The 15095-nt window shown below is 27.8% G+C and overlaps 1 protein-coding gene across 1 annotated transcript in view; it reads right to left on the minus strand.

Annotated features, from left to right (window-relative positions):
* LOC133171395 (WD repeat domain phosphoinositide-interacting protein 4-like) overlaps positions 1 to 15095 on the minus strand; it is a 140356-nt gene that overhangs the window by 80696 nt on the left and 44565 nt on the right. The window lies entirely within an intron of this gene.

Raw genomic sequence — 15095 nt, forward strand, 5'->3', positions numbered from 1 at the left:
TTAGATCTAAAAAATCAACCTATTTTAGACGTCTATTTCTGGTCTATTTTAGATCTATAATTAAACCTATTTTAAACGTCTACTTTAGGTCTATAAATCAACCTAAGGGTCTATAAATCAACCTAATTTAGACGTCTATTTCTGGTCTATAAATCGTCTTTTTTAGGTCTATATATCAACCTATTTTAGATCTAAAAATAAACCTATTTTAAACGTCTACTTTAGGTCTATAAATCAACTTAAGGGTCTATAAAATCAACCTAATTTAGGCGTCTATTTTAGGTCTATATATCAACCTATTTTAGATCTAAAAATCAACCTATTTTAGAAGTCTATTTCTGGTCTATAAATCGTCTATTTTAGGTCTATATATCAACCTATTTTAGATCTAAAAATCAACCTATTTTAGACGTTTATTTCTGGTCTATTTGAGATCTATAATTAAACCTATTTTAAACGTCTACTGTAGGTCTATAAATCAACCTAAGGGTCTATAAATCAACCTAATTTAGGCGTCTATTTTAGGTCTATATATCAACCTATTTTAGATCTAAAAATCAACCTATTTTAGACGTCTATTTCTGGTCTATAAATCAACCTATTTTAGATCTATTTTAAACGTCTACTTTAGGTCTATAAATCAACCTAAGGGTCTATAAATCAACCTAATTTAGGCGTCTATTTTAGGTCTATATATCAACCTATTTTAGATCTAAAAATCAACCTATTTTAGACGTCTATTTCTGGTCTATTTTAGATCTATAAATAAACCTATTTTAAACGTCTACTTTAGGTCGATAAATCAACCTAAGGGTCTATAAATAAACCTAATTTAGGCGTCTATTTTAGGTCTATATATCAACCTATTTTAGATCTAAAAATCAACCTATTTTAGACGTCTATTTCTGGTCTATAAATCAACCTATTTTGAACGTCTACTTTAGGTCTATAAATCAACCTAAGGGTCTATAAATCAACCTAATTTAGGCGTCTATTTTAGGTCTATATATCAACCTATTTTAGATCTAAAAATCAACCTATTTTAGACGTCTATTTCTGGTCTATTTTAGATCTATAAATAAACCTATTTTAAATGTCTACGTTAGGTCTATAAATCAACCTAAGGGTCTATAAATCAACCTAATTTAGGCGTCTATTTTAGGTCTATATATCAACCTATTTTAGATTTAAAAATCAACCTATTTTAGACGTCTATTTCTGGTCTATAAATCGTCTATTTTAGATCTATATATCAACCTATTTTAGATCTAAAAATAAACCTATTTTAAACGTCTACTTTGGGTCTATAAATCAACCTAAGGGTCTATAAATCAACCTAATTTAGGCGTCTATTTTAGGTCTATATATCAACCTATTTTGGATCTAAAAATCAACCTATTTTAGACGTCTATTTCTGGTCTATAAATCAACCTATTTTAGATCTATAAATAAACCTATTTTAAACGTCTACGTTAGGTCTATAAATCAACCTAAGGGTCTATAAATCAACCTAATCTAGGCGTCTATTTTAGGTCTATACATCAACCTATTTTAGATCTAAAAAATTAACCTATTTTAGACTTCTATTTCTGGTCTATAAATCAACCTATTTTAGATCTATAAATAAACTTATTTTGAACGTCTACTTTAGGTCTATAAATCAACCTAAGGGTCTATAAATCAACCTAATTTAGGTGTCTATTTTAGGTCTATATATCAACCTATTTTAGATCTAAAAATCAATCTATTCTAGACGTCTATTTCTGGTTTAAAAATTAACCTATTTTAGACGTCTATTTTTGGTGTAAAAATCAACCTTTTTAGACGTCTATTTTTGGTGTAAAAATCAACCTTTTTTAGACGTCTATTTTTGGTGTAAAAATCAACCTTTTTTAGACGTCTATTTTTGGTTTAAAAATCAACCTATTTTAGACGTCTATTTTTGGTTTAAAAATCAACCTATTTTAGACGTCTATTTCTGGTCTATAAATAAACCTATTTTAGATCTATTTTAAACATCTACTTTAGGTCTATAAATCAACCTAAGGGTCTATAAATCAACCTAATTTAGGCGTCTATTTTAGGTCTATATATCAACCTATTTTAGATCTAAAAATCAACCTATTTTAGACGTCTATTTCTGGTCTATTTTAGATCTATAAATAAACCTATTTTAAACGTCTACTTTAGGTCTATAAATCAACCTAAGGGTCTATAAATCAACCTAATTTAGGCGTCTATTTTAGGTCTATATATCAACCTATTTTAGATCTAAAAATCAACCTATTTTAGACGTCTATTTCTGGTCTATAAATCGTCTATTTTAGGTCTATATATGAACCTATTTTAGATCTAAAAATCAACCTATTTTAGACGTCTATTTCTGGTCTATAAATCAACCTATTTTAGATCTATTTTAAACGTCTACTTTAGGTCTATAAATCAACCTAAGGGTCTATAAATCAACCTAATTTAGGCGTCTATTTTAGGTCTATATATCAACCTATTTTAGATCTAAAAATCAACCTATTTTAGACGTCTATTTCTGGTCTATAAATCAACCTATTTTAGATCTATAAATAAACCTATTTTAAACGTCTACGTTAGGTCTATAAATCAACCTAAGGGTCTATAAATCAACCTAATCTAGGCGTCTATTTTAGGTCTATATATCAACCTATTTTAGATTTAAAAAATCAACCTATTTTAGACGTCTATTTCTGGTCTATAAATCAACCTATTTTAGATCTATTTTAAACGTCTACTTTAGGTCTATAAATCAACCTAAGGGTCTATAAATCAACCTAATTTAGGCGTCTATTTTAGGTCTATATATCAACCTATTTTAGATCTAAAAATCAACCTATTTTAGACGTCTATTTCTGGTCTATAAATCAACCTATTTTAGATCTATTTTAAACGTCTACTTTAGGTCTATAAATCAACCTAAGGGTCTATAAATCAACCTAATTTAGGCGTCTATTTTAGGTCTATATATCAACCTATTTTAGATCTAAAAATCAACCTATTTTAGACGTCTATTTCTGGTCTATTTTAGATCTATAAATAAACCTATTTTAAACGTCTACTTTAGGTCGATAAATCAACCTAAGGGTCTATAAATAAACCTAATTTAGGCGTCTATTTTAGGTCTATATATCAACCTATTTTAGATCTAAAAATCAACCTATTTTAGACGTCTATTTCTGGTCTATAAATCAACCTATTTTGAACGTCTACTTTAGGTCTATAAATCAACCTAAGGGTCTATAAATCAACCTAATTTAGGCGTCTATTTTAGGTCTATATATCAACCTATTTTAGATCTAAAAATCAACCTATTTTAGACGTCTATTTCTGGTCTATTTTAGATCTATAAATAAACCTATTTTAAATGTCTACGTTAGGTCTATAAATCAACCTAAGGGTCTATAAATCAACCTAATTTAGGCGTCTATTTTAGGTCTATATATCAACCTATTTTAGATTTAAAAATCAACCTATTTTAGACGTCTATTTCTGGTCTATAAATCGTCTATTTTAGATCTATATATCAACCTATTTTAGATCTAAAAATAAACCTATTTTAAACGTCTACTTTGGGTCTATAAATCAACCTAAGGGTCTATAAATCAACCTAATTTAGGCGTCTATTTTAGGTCTATATATCAACCTATTTTGGATCTAAAAATCAACCTATTTTAGACGTCTATTTCTGGTCTATAAATCAACCTATTTTAGATCTATAAATAAACCTATTTTAAACGTCTACGTTAGGTCTATAAATCAACCTAAGGGTCTATAAATCAACCTAATCTAGGCGTCTATTTTAGGTCTATACATCAACCTATTTTAGATCTAAAAAATTAACCTATTTTAGACTTCTATTTCTGGTCTATAAATCAACCTATTTTAGATCTATAAATAAACTTATTTTGAACGTCTACTTTAGGTCTATAAATCAACCTAAGGGTCTATAAATCAACCTAATTTAGGTGTCTATTTTAGGTCTATATATCAACCTATCTTAGATCTAAAAATCAATCTATTCTAGACGTCTATTTCTGGTTTAAAAATTAACCTATTTTAGACGTCTATTTTTGGTGTAAAAATCAACCTTTTTAGACGTCTATTTTTGGTGTAAAAATCAACCTTTTTTAGACGTCTATTTTTGGTGTAAAAATCAACCTTTTTTAGACGTCTATTTTTGGTTTAAAAATCAACCTATTTTAGACGTCTATTTTTGGTTTAAAAATCAACCTATTTTAGACGTCTATTTCTGGTCTATAAATAAACCTATTTTAGATCTATTTTAAACATCTACTTTAGGTCTATAAATCAACCTAAGGGTCTATAAATCAACCTAATTTAGGCGTCTATTTTAGGTCTATATATCAACCTATTTTAGATCTAAAAATCAACCTATTTTAGACGTCTATTTCTGGTCTATTTTAGATCTATAAATAAACCTATTTTAAACGTCTACTTTAGGTCTATAAATCAACCTAAGGGTCTATAAATCAACCTAATTTAGGCGTCTATTTTAGGTCTATATATCAACCTATTTTAGATCTAAAAATCAACCTATTTTAGACGTCTATTTCTGGTCTATAAATCGTCTATTTTAGGTCTATATAAACCTATTTTAGATCTAAAAATCAACCTATTTTAGACGTCTATTTCTGGTCTATAAATCAACCTATTTTAGATCTATTTTAAACGTCTACTTTAGGTCTATAAATCAACCTAAGGGTCTATAAATCAACCTAATTTAGGCGTCTATTTTAGGTCTATATATCAACCTATTTTAGATCTAAAAATCAACCTATTTTAGACGTCTATTTCTGGTCTATAAATCAACCTATTTTAGATCTATAAATAAACCTATTTTAAACGTCTACGTTAGGTCTATAAATCAACCTAAGGGTCTATAAATCAACCTAATCTAGGTGTCTATTTTAGGTCTATATATCAACCTATTTTAGATTTAAAAAATCAACCTATTTTAGACGTCTATTTCTGGTCTATAAATCAACCTATTTTAGATCTATTTTAAACGTCTACTTTAGGTCTATAAATCAACCTAAGGGTCTATAAATCAACCTAATTTAGGCGTCTATTTTAGGTCTATATATCAACCTATTTTAGATCTAAAAATCAACCTATTTTAAACGTCTACTTTAGGTCTATAAATCAACCTAAGGGTCTATAAATCAACCTATTTTAAACGTCTACGTTAGGTCTATAAATCAACCTAAGGGTCTATAAATCAACCTAATCTAGGCGTCTATTTTAGGTCTATATATCAACCTATTTTAGATCTAAAAAATCAAGCTATTTTAGACGTCTATTTCTGGTCTATAAATCAACCTATTTTAGATCTATAAATAAACTTATTTTGAACGTCTACTTTAGGTCTATAAATCAACCTAATTTAGGTGTCTATTTTAGGTCTATATATCAACCTATTTTAGATCTAAAAATCAATCTATTCTAGACGTCTATTTCTGGTTTAAAAATTAACCTATTTTAGACGTCTTTTTTTGGTGTAAAAATCAACCTATTTTAGACGTCTATTTTTGGTCTAAAAATCAACCTTTTTTAGACGTCTATTTTTGGTTTAAAAATCAACCTATTTTAGACGTCTATTTTTTGTTTAAAAATCAACCTTTTTTAGACGTCTATTTCTGGTCTATAAATAAACCTATTTTAGATCTATTTTAAACATCTACTTTAGGTCTATAAATCAACCTAAGTGTCTATAAATCAACCTAATTTAGGCGTCTATTTTAGGTCTATATATCAACCTATTTTAGATCTAAAAATCAACCTATTTTAGACGTCTATTTCTGGTCTATTTTAGATCTATAAATAAACCTATTTTAAACGTCTACTTTAGGTCTATAAATCAACCTAAGGGTCTATAAATCAACCTAATTTAGGCGTCTATTTTAGGTCTATATATCAACCTATTTTAGATCTAAAAATCAACCTATTTTAGACGTCTATTTCTGGTCTATAAATCAACCTATTTTAGATCTATTTTAAACGTCTACTTTAGGTCTATAAATCAACCTAAGGGTCTATAAATCAACCTCATTTAGGCGTCTATTTTAGGTCTATAAATCAACCTAGCTTAGATCTAAAAATCAACCTATTTTAGACGTCTATTTCTGGTCTATAAATCGTCTATTTTAGGTCTATATATCAACCTATTTTAGATCTAAAAATCAACCTATTTTAGACGTCTATTTCTGGTCTATAAATCAACCTATTTTAGATCTATTTTAAACGTCTACTTTAGGTCTATAAATCAACCTAAGGGTCTATAAATCAACCTAATTTAGGCGTCTATTTTAGGTCTATATATCAACCTATTTTAGATCTAAAAATCAACCTATTTTAGACGTCTATTTCTGGTCTATAAATCAACCTATTTTAGATCTATAAATAAACCTATTTTAAACGTCTACGTTAGGTCTATAAATCAACCTAAGGGTCTATAAATCAACCTAATCTAGGTGTCTATTTTAGGTCTATATATCAACCTATTTTAGATTTAAAAAAATCAACCTATTTTAGACGTCTATTTCTGGTCTATAAATCAACCTATTTTAGATCTATTTTAAACGTCTACTTTAGGTCTATAAATCAACCTAAGGGTCTATAAATCAACCTAATTTAGGCGTCTATTTTAGGTCTATATATCAACCTATTTTAGATCTAAAAATCAACCTATTTTAAACGTCTACTTTAGGTCTATAAATCAACCTAAGGGTCTATAAATCAACCTAATTTAGGCGTCTATTTTAGGTCTATATCTCAACCTATTTTAGATCTAAAAATCAACCTATTTTAGATCTATTTTAGACGTCTATTTCTGGTCTATAAATCAACTTAAGGGTCTATAAATCAACCTAATTTAGGCGTCTATTTTAGGTCTATATATCAACCTATTTTACATCTAAAAATCAACCTATTTTAGACGTCTATTTCTGGTCTATAAATCAACCTATTTTAGATCTATTTTAAACGTCTACTTTAGGTCTATAAATCAACCTAAGGGTCTATAAATCAACCTAATTTAGGCGTCTATTTTAGGTCTATATATCAACCTATTTTAGATCTAAAAATCAACCTATTTTAGACGTCTATTTCTGGTCTATAAATCAACCTATTTTAGATCTATAAATAAACCTATTTTAAACATCTACGTTAGGTCTATAAATCAACCTAAGGGTCTATAAATCAACCTAATCTAGGCGTCTATTTTAGGTCTATATATCAACCTATTTTAGATCTAAAAAATCAACCTATTTTAGACGTCTATTTCTGGTCTATAAATCAACCTATTTCAGATCTATAAATAAACCTATTTTAAACGTCTACTTTAGGTCTATAAATCACCCTAAGGGTCTATAAATCTACCTAATGTAGGTGTCTATTTTAGGTCTATATATCAACCTATTAGATCTAAAAATCAACCCATTTTAGACGTCTATTTCTGGTTTAAAAATTAACCTATTTTAGACGTCTATTTTTGGTTTAAAAATCAACCTTTTTTAGACGTCTATTTTTGGTCTAAAAATCAACCTATTTTAGACGTCTATTTTTGGTTTAAAAATCAACCTATTTTAGACGTCTATTTTTGGTTTAAAAATCAACCTATTTTAGACGTCTATTTTTGGTTTAAAAATCAACCTATTTTAGACGTCTATTTTTTTGTTTAAAAATCAACCTTTTTTAGACGTCTATTTTTGGTTTAAAATTCAACCTATTTAATACATCTATGTTTGGTTTAAAAATAAACCTTGTTTAGTCAATTTTGGGTTTAAAAATCAACCTTTTTTAAACGTCTATTTTTGGTCTGAAAATCAACTTATTTTTATATTTATCAGTGGTACAGGAATAACCAATTCACATGTACGGATCAATATGCTTGTTAACCCCAAACAACTTCTGTGCATTATTTATACAACTTACGGCTTGTTCAGACTTCAAAATTCCAAAATATGATCATATTTAATGTTTTTAATTTAGACGTCTAGTAAATTAAGCCAAGATCAAGATTTTGCGAATTAATAAGGGTTGGGAAACTTTGTTGAATGACCCTACCTCGACAGTTTAGTTTTGACTATTTTAGGTCTATAAATCAACCTATTTTAGGTCTATAAATCAACCTATTTTAGATCTATAAATAAAGCTATTTTAAACGTCTACTTTAGGTCTATAAATCAACCTAATTTAGGCGTCTATTTTAGGTCTATATATCAACCTATTTTAGATCTAAAAATCAACCTATTTTAGACGTCTATTTCTGGTCTATAAATCAACCTATTTTAGATCTATTTTAAACGTCTACTTTAGGTCTATAAATCAACCTAAGGGTCTATAAATCAACCTAATTTAGGCGTCTATTTTAGGTCTATATATCAACCTATTTTAAATCTAAAAATCAACCTATTTTAGACGTCTATTTCTGGTCTATAAATAAACCTATTTTAGATTTATAAATAAACCTATTTTAAACGTCTACGTTAGGTCTATAAATCAACCTAAGGGTCTATAAATCAACCTAATCTAGGCGTCTATTTTAGGTCTATATATCAACCTATTTTAGATCTAAAAAATCAACCTATTTTAGACGTCTATTTCTGGTCTATAAATCAACCTATTTTAGATCTATTTTAAACGTCTACTTTAGGTCTATAAATCAACCTAAGGGTCTATAAATCAACCTAATTTAGGAGTCTATTTTAGGTCTATATATCAACGTATTTTAGATCTAAAAATCAACCTATTTTAGACGTCTATTTCTGGTCTATAAATCAACCTATTTTAGATCTATTTTAAACGTCTACTTTAAGTCTATAAATCAACCTAAGGGTCTATAAATCAACCTAATTTAGGCGTCTATTTTAGGTCTATATGTCAACCTATTTTAGATCTAAAAATCAACCTATTTTAGACGTCTATTTCTGGTCTATTTTAGATCTATAAATAAACCTATTTTAAACGTCTACTTTAGGTCTATAAATCAACCTAAGGGTCTATAAATCAACCTAATTTAGGCGTCTATTTTAGGTCTATATATCAACCTATTTTAGATCTAAAAATCAACCTATTTTAGACATCTATTTCTGGTCTATAAATCGTCTATTTTAGGTCTATATATCAACCTATTTTAGATCTAAAAATAAACCTATTTTAAACGTCTACTTTAGGTCTGTCTATAAATCAACCTAAGGGTCTATAAAATCAACCTAATTTAGGCGTCTATTTTAGGTCTATATATCAACCTATTTTAGATCTAAAAATCAACCTATTTTAGACGTCTATTTCTGGTCTATTTGAGATCTATAATTAAACCTATTTTAAACGTCTACTTTAGGTCTATAAATCAACCTAAGGGTCTATAAATCAACCTAATTTAGGCGTCTATTTTAGGTCTATATATCAACCTATTTTAGATCTAAAAATCAACCTATTTTAGACGTCTATTTCTGGTCTATAAATCAACCTATTTTAGATCTATTTTAAACGTCTACTTTAGGTCTATAAATCAACCTAAGGGTCTATAAATCAACCTAATTTAGGCGTCTATTTTAGGTCTATATATCAACCTATTTTAGATCTAAAAATCAACCTATTTTAGACGTCTATTTCTGGTCTATAAATCAACCTATTTTAGATCTATAAATAAACCTATTTTAAACATCTACGTTAGGTCTATAAATCAACCTAAGGGTCTATAAATCAACCTAATCTAGGCGTCTATTTTAGGTCTATATATCAACCTATTTTAGATCTAAAAAATCAACCTATTTTAGACGTCTATTTCTGGTCTATAAATCAACCTATTTCAGATCTATAAATAAACCTATTTTAAACGTCTACTTTAGGTCTATAAATCACCCTAAGGGTCTATAAATCTACCTAATTTAGGTGTCTATTTTAGGTCTATATATCAACCTATTAGATCTAAAAATCAACCCATTTTAGACGTCTATTTCTGGTTTAAAAATTAACCTATTTTAGACGTCTATTTTTGGTTTAAAAATCAACCTTTTTTAGACGTCTATTTTTGGTCTAAAAATCAACCTATTTTAGACGTCTATTTTTGGTTTAAAATTCAACCTTTTTTAGACGTCTATTTTTGGTTTAAAAATCAACCTATTTTAGACGTCTATTTTTGGTTTAAAAATCAACCTATTTTAGACGTCTATTTTTGGTTTAAAAATCAACCTATTTTAGACGTCTATTTTTTTGTTTAAAAATCAACCTTTTTTAGACGTCTATTTTTGGTTTAAAATTCAACCTATTTAATACATCTATGTTTGGTTTAAAAATCAACCTTGTTTAGTCAATTTTGGGTTTAAAAATCAACCTTTTTTAAACGTCTATTTTTGGTCTGAAAATCAACTTATTTTTATATTTATCAGTGGTACAGGAATAACCAATTCACATGTACGGATCAATATGCTTGTTAACCCCAAACAACTTCTGTGCATTATTTATACAACTTACGGCTTGTTCAGACTTCAAAATTCCAAAATATGATCATATTTAATGTTTTTAATTTAGACGTCTAGTAAATTAAGCCAAGATCAAGATTTTGCGAATTAATAAGGGTTGGGAAACTTTGTTGAATGACCCTACCTCGACAGTTTAGTTTGGACTATTTTAGGTCTATAAATCAACCTATTTTAGGTCTATAAATCAACCTATTTTAGATCTATAAATAAAGCTATTTTAAACGTCTACTTTAGGTCTATAAATCAACCTAATTTAGGCGTCTATTTTAGGTCTATATATCAACCTATTTTAGATCTAAAAATCAACCTATTTTAGACGTCTATTTCTGGTCTATAAATCAACCTATTTTAGATCTATTTTAAACGTCTACTTTAGGTCTATAAATCAACCTAAGGGTCTATAAATCAACCTAATTTAGGCGTCTATTTTAGGTCTATATATCAACCTATTTTAAATCTAAAAATCAACCTATTTTAGACGTCTATTTCTGGTCTATAAATAAACCTATTTTAGATTTATAAATAAACCTATTTTAAACGTCTACGTTAGGTCTATAAATCAACCTAAGGGTCTATAAATCAACCTAATCTAGGCGTCTATTTTAGGTCTATATATCAACCTATTTTAGATCTAAAAAATCAACCTATTTTAGACGTCTATTTCTGGTCTATAAATCAACCTATTTTAGATCTATTTTAAACGTCTACTTTAGGTCTATAAATCAACCTAAGGGTCTATAAATCAACCTAATTTAGGAGTCTATTTTAGGTCTATATATCAACGTATTTTAGATCTAAAAATCAACCTATTTTAGACGTCTATTTCTGGTCTATAAATCAACCTATTTTAGATCCATTTTAAACGTCTACTTTAAGTCTATAAATCAACCTAAGGGTCTATAAATCAACCTAATTTAGGCGTCTATTTTAGGTCTATATGTCAACCTATTTTAGATCTAAAAATCAACCTATTTTAGACGTCTATTTCTGGTCTATTTTAGATCTATAAATAAACCTATTTTAAACGTCTACTTTAGGTCTATAAATCAACCTAAGGGTCTATAAATCAACCTAATTTAGGCGTCTATTTTAGGTCTATATATCAACCTATTTTAGATCTAAAAATCAACCTATTTTAGACATCTATTTCTGGTCTATAAATCGTCTATTTTAGGTCTATATATCAACCTATTTTAGATCTAAAAATAAACCTATTTTAAACGTCTACTTTAGGTCTATAAATCAACCTAAGGGTCTATAAATCAACCTAATTTAGGCGTCTATTTTAGGTCTATATATCAACCTATTTTAGATCTAAAAATCAACCTATTTTAGACGTCTATTTCTGGTCTATAAATCGTCTATTTTAGGTCTATATATCAACCTATTTTAGATCTAAAAATCAACCTATTTTAGACGTCTATTTCTGGTCGATTTGAGATCTATAATTAAACCTATTTTAAACGTCTACTTTAGGTCTATAAATCAACCTAAGGGTCTATAAATCAACCTAATTTAGGCGTCTATTTTAGGTCTATATATCAACCTATTTTAGATCTAAAAATCAACCTATTTTAGACGTCTATTGCTGGTCTATAAATCGTCTATTTTAGGTCTATATATCAACCTATTTAGGATCTAAAAATAAACCTATTTTAAACGTCTACTTTAGGTCTATAAATCAACTTAAGGGTCTATAAATCAACCTAATTTAGGCGTCTATTTTAGGTCTATATATCAACCTATTTTAGATCTAAAAATCAACCTATTTTAGACGTCTATTTCTGGTCTATAAATCGTCTATTTTAGGTCTATATATCAACCTATTTTAGATCTAAAAATCAACCTATTTTAGACGTCTATTTCTGGTCTATTTGAGATCTATAATTAAACCTATTTTAAACGTCTACTTTAGGTCTATAAATCAACCTAAGGGTCTATAAATCAACCTAATTTAGGCGTCTATTTTAGGTCTATATATCAACCTATTTTAGATCTAAAAAATCAACCTATTTTAGACGTCTATTTCTGGTCTATTTTAGATCTATAAATAAACCTATGTTAAACGTCTACTTTAGGTCTATAAAGCAACCTAAGGGTCTGTAAATCAACCTAATTTAGGAGTCTATTTTAGGTCTATATATCAACCTATTTAAGATCTAACAATCAACCTATTTTAGACGTCTTTTTCTGGTCTATTTTAGATCTATAAATAAACCTATTTTAAACGTCTACTTTAGGTCTATAAATCAACCTAAGGGTCTATAAATCAACCTAATTTAGGCGTCTATTTTAGGTCTATATATCAACCTATTTTACATCTAAAAATCAACCTATTTTAGACGTCTATTTCTGGTCTATAAATCAACCTATTTTAGATCTATAAATAAACCTATTTTAAACGTCTACGTTAGGTCTATAAATCAACCTAAGGGTCTATAAATCAACCTAATCTAGGCGTCTATTTTAGGTCTATATATCAACCTATTTTAGATCTAAAAAATCAACCTATTTTAGACGTCTATTTCTGGTCTATAAATCAACGTATTTTAGATCTATAAATAAACCTATTTTGAACGTCTACTTTAGGTCTATAAATCAACCTAAGGGTCTATAAATCAACCAAATTTAGGTGTCTATTTTAGGTCTATATATCAACCTATTTTAGATCTAAAAATCAATCTATTCTAGACGTCTATTTCTGGTTTAAAAATTAACCTATTTTAGACGTCTATTTTTGGTTTAAAAATCAACCTTTTTTAGACGTCTATTTTTGGTTTAAAAATCAACCTTTTTTAGACGTCTATTTTTGGTCTAAAAATCAACCTATTTTAGACGTCTATTTTTGGTTTAAAAATCAACCTTTTTTAGACGTCTATTTTTGGTTTAAAAATCAACCTATTTTAGACGTCTATTTTTGGTTTAAAAATCAACCTATTTTAGACGTCTATTTCTGGTCTATAAATCAACCTATTTTAGATCTATTTTAAACGTCGACTTTAGGTCTATAAATCAACCTAAGGGTCTATAAATCAACCTAATTTAGGCGTCTATTTTAGGTCTATATATCAACCTATTTTAGATCTAAAAATCAACCTATTTTAGACGTCTATTTCTGGTCTATTTTAGATGTATAAATAAACCTATTTTAAACGTCTACTTTAGGTCTATAAATCAACCTAAGGGTCTATAAATCAACCTAATTTAGGCATCTATTTTAGGTCTATATATCAACCTATTTTAGATCTAAAAATCAACCTATTTTAGACGTCTATTTCTGGTCTATAAATCGTCTATTTTAGGTCTATATATCAACCTATTTTAGATCTAAAAATAAACCTATTTTAAACGTCTACTTTAGGTCTATAAATCAACCTAAGGGTCTATAAATCAACCTAATTTAGGCGTCTATTTTAGGTCTATATATCAACCTATTTTAGATCTAAAAATCAACCTATTTTAGACGTCTATTTCTGGTCTATAAATCGTCTATTTTAGGTCTATATATCAACCTATTTTAGATCTAAAAATCAACCTATTTTAGACGTCTATTTCTGGTCTATTTTAGATCTATAATTAAACCTATTTTAAACGTCTACTTTAGGTCTATAAATCAACCTAAGGGTCTATAAATCAACCTAATTTAGGCGTCTATTTTAGGTCTATATATCAACCTATTTTAGACGTCTATTTCTAGTCTATAAATCGGCTATTTTAGGTCTATATATCAACCAATTTTAGATCTAAAAATCAACCTATTTTAGACGTCTATTTCTGGTCTATTTTAGATCTATAATTAAACCTATTTTAAACGTCTACTTTAGGTCTATAAATCAACCTAAGGGTCTATAAATCAACCTAATTTAGGCGTCTATTTTAGGTCTATATATCAACCTATTTTAGATCTAAAAATCAACCTATTTTAGACGTCTATTTCTGGTCTATAAATCAACCTATTTTAGATCTATTTTAAACGTCTACTTTAGGTCTATAAATCAACCTAAGGGTCTATAAATCAACCTAATTTAGGCGTCTATTTTAGGTCTATATATCAACCTATTTTAGATCTAAAAATCAACCTATTTTAGACGTCTATTTCTGGTTTAAAAATTAACCTATTTTAGTCGTCTATTTCTGGTTTAAAAATCAACCTTTTTTACACGTCTATTTTTGGTTTAAAAATCAACCTATTTAAGACGTCTATTTTTGGTTTAAAAATCAACCTATTTAAGACGTCTATTTTTGGTTTAAAAATCAACCTTTTTTAGACGTCTATTTTTGGTCTAAAAATCAACCTATTTTAGACGTCTATTTTTGGTTTAAAAATCAACCTTTTTTAGACGTCTATTTTTGGTTTAAAAATCAACCTATTTTAGACGTCTATTTTTGGTTTAAAAATCAACCTTTTTCAGACGTCTATTTTTGGTTTAAAAATCAACCTTGTTTAGTCAACTTTTGGTTTAACAATCAACCTTTTTTAAACGTCTATTTTTGGTCTGAAAATCAACTTAATTTTATCTTTATCAGTGGTACAGGAATAACCAATACACATGTACGGAT

The sequence above is a fragment of the Syngnathus typhle genome, linkage group LG18, assembly GCF_033458585.1.
Source record: "Syngnathus typhle isolate RoL2023-S1 ecotype Sweden linkage group LG18, RoL_Styp_1.0, whole genome shotgun sequence".
Lineage (NCBI taxonomy): Eukaryota > Metazoa > Chordata > Actinopteri > Syngnathiformes > Syngnathidae > Syngnathus > Syngnathus typhle.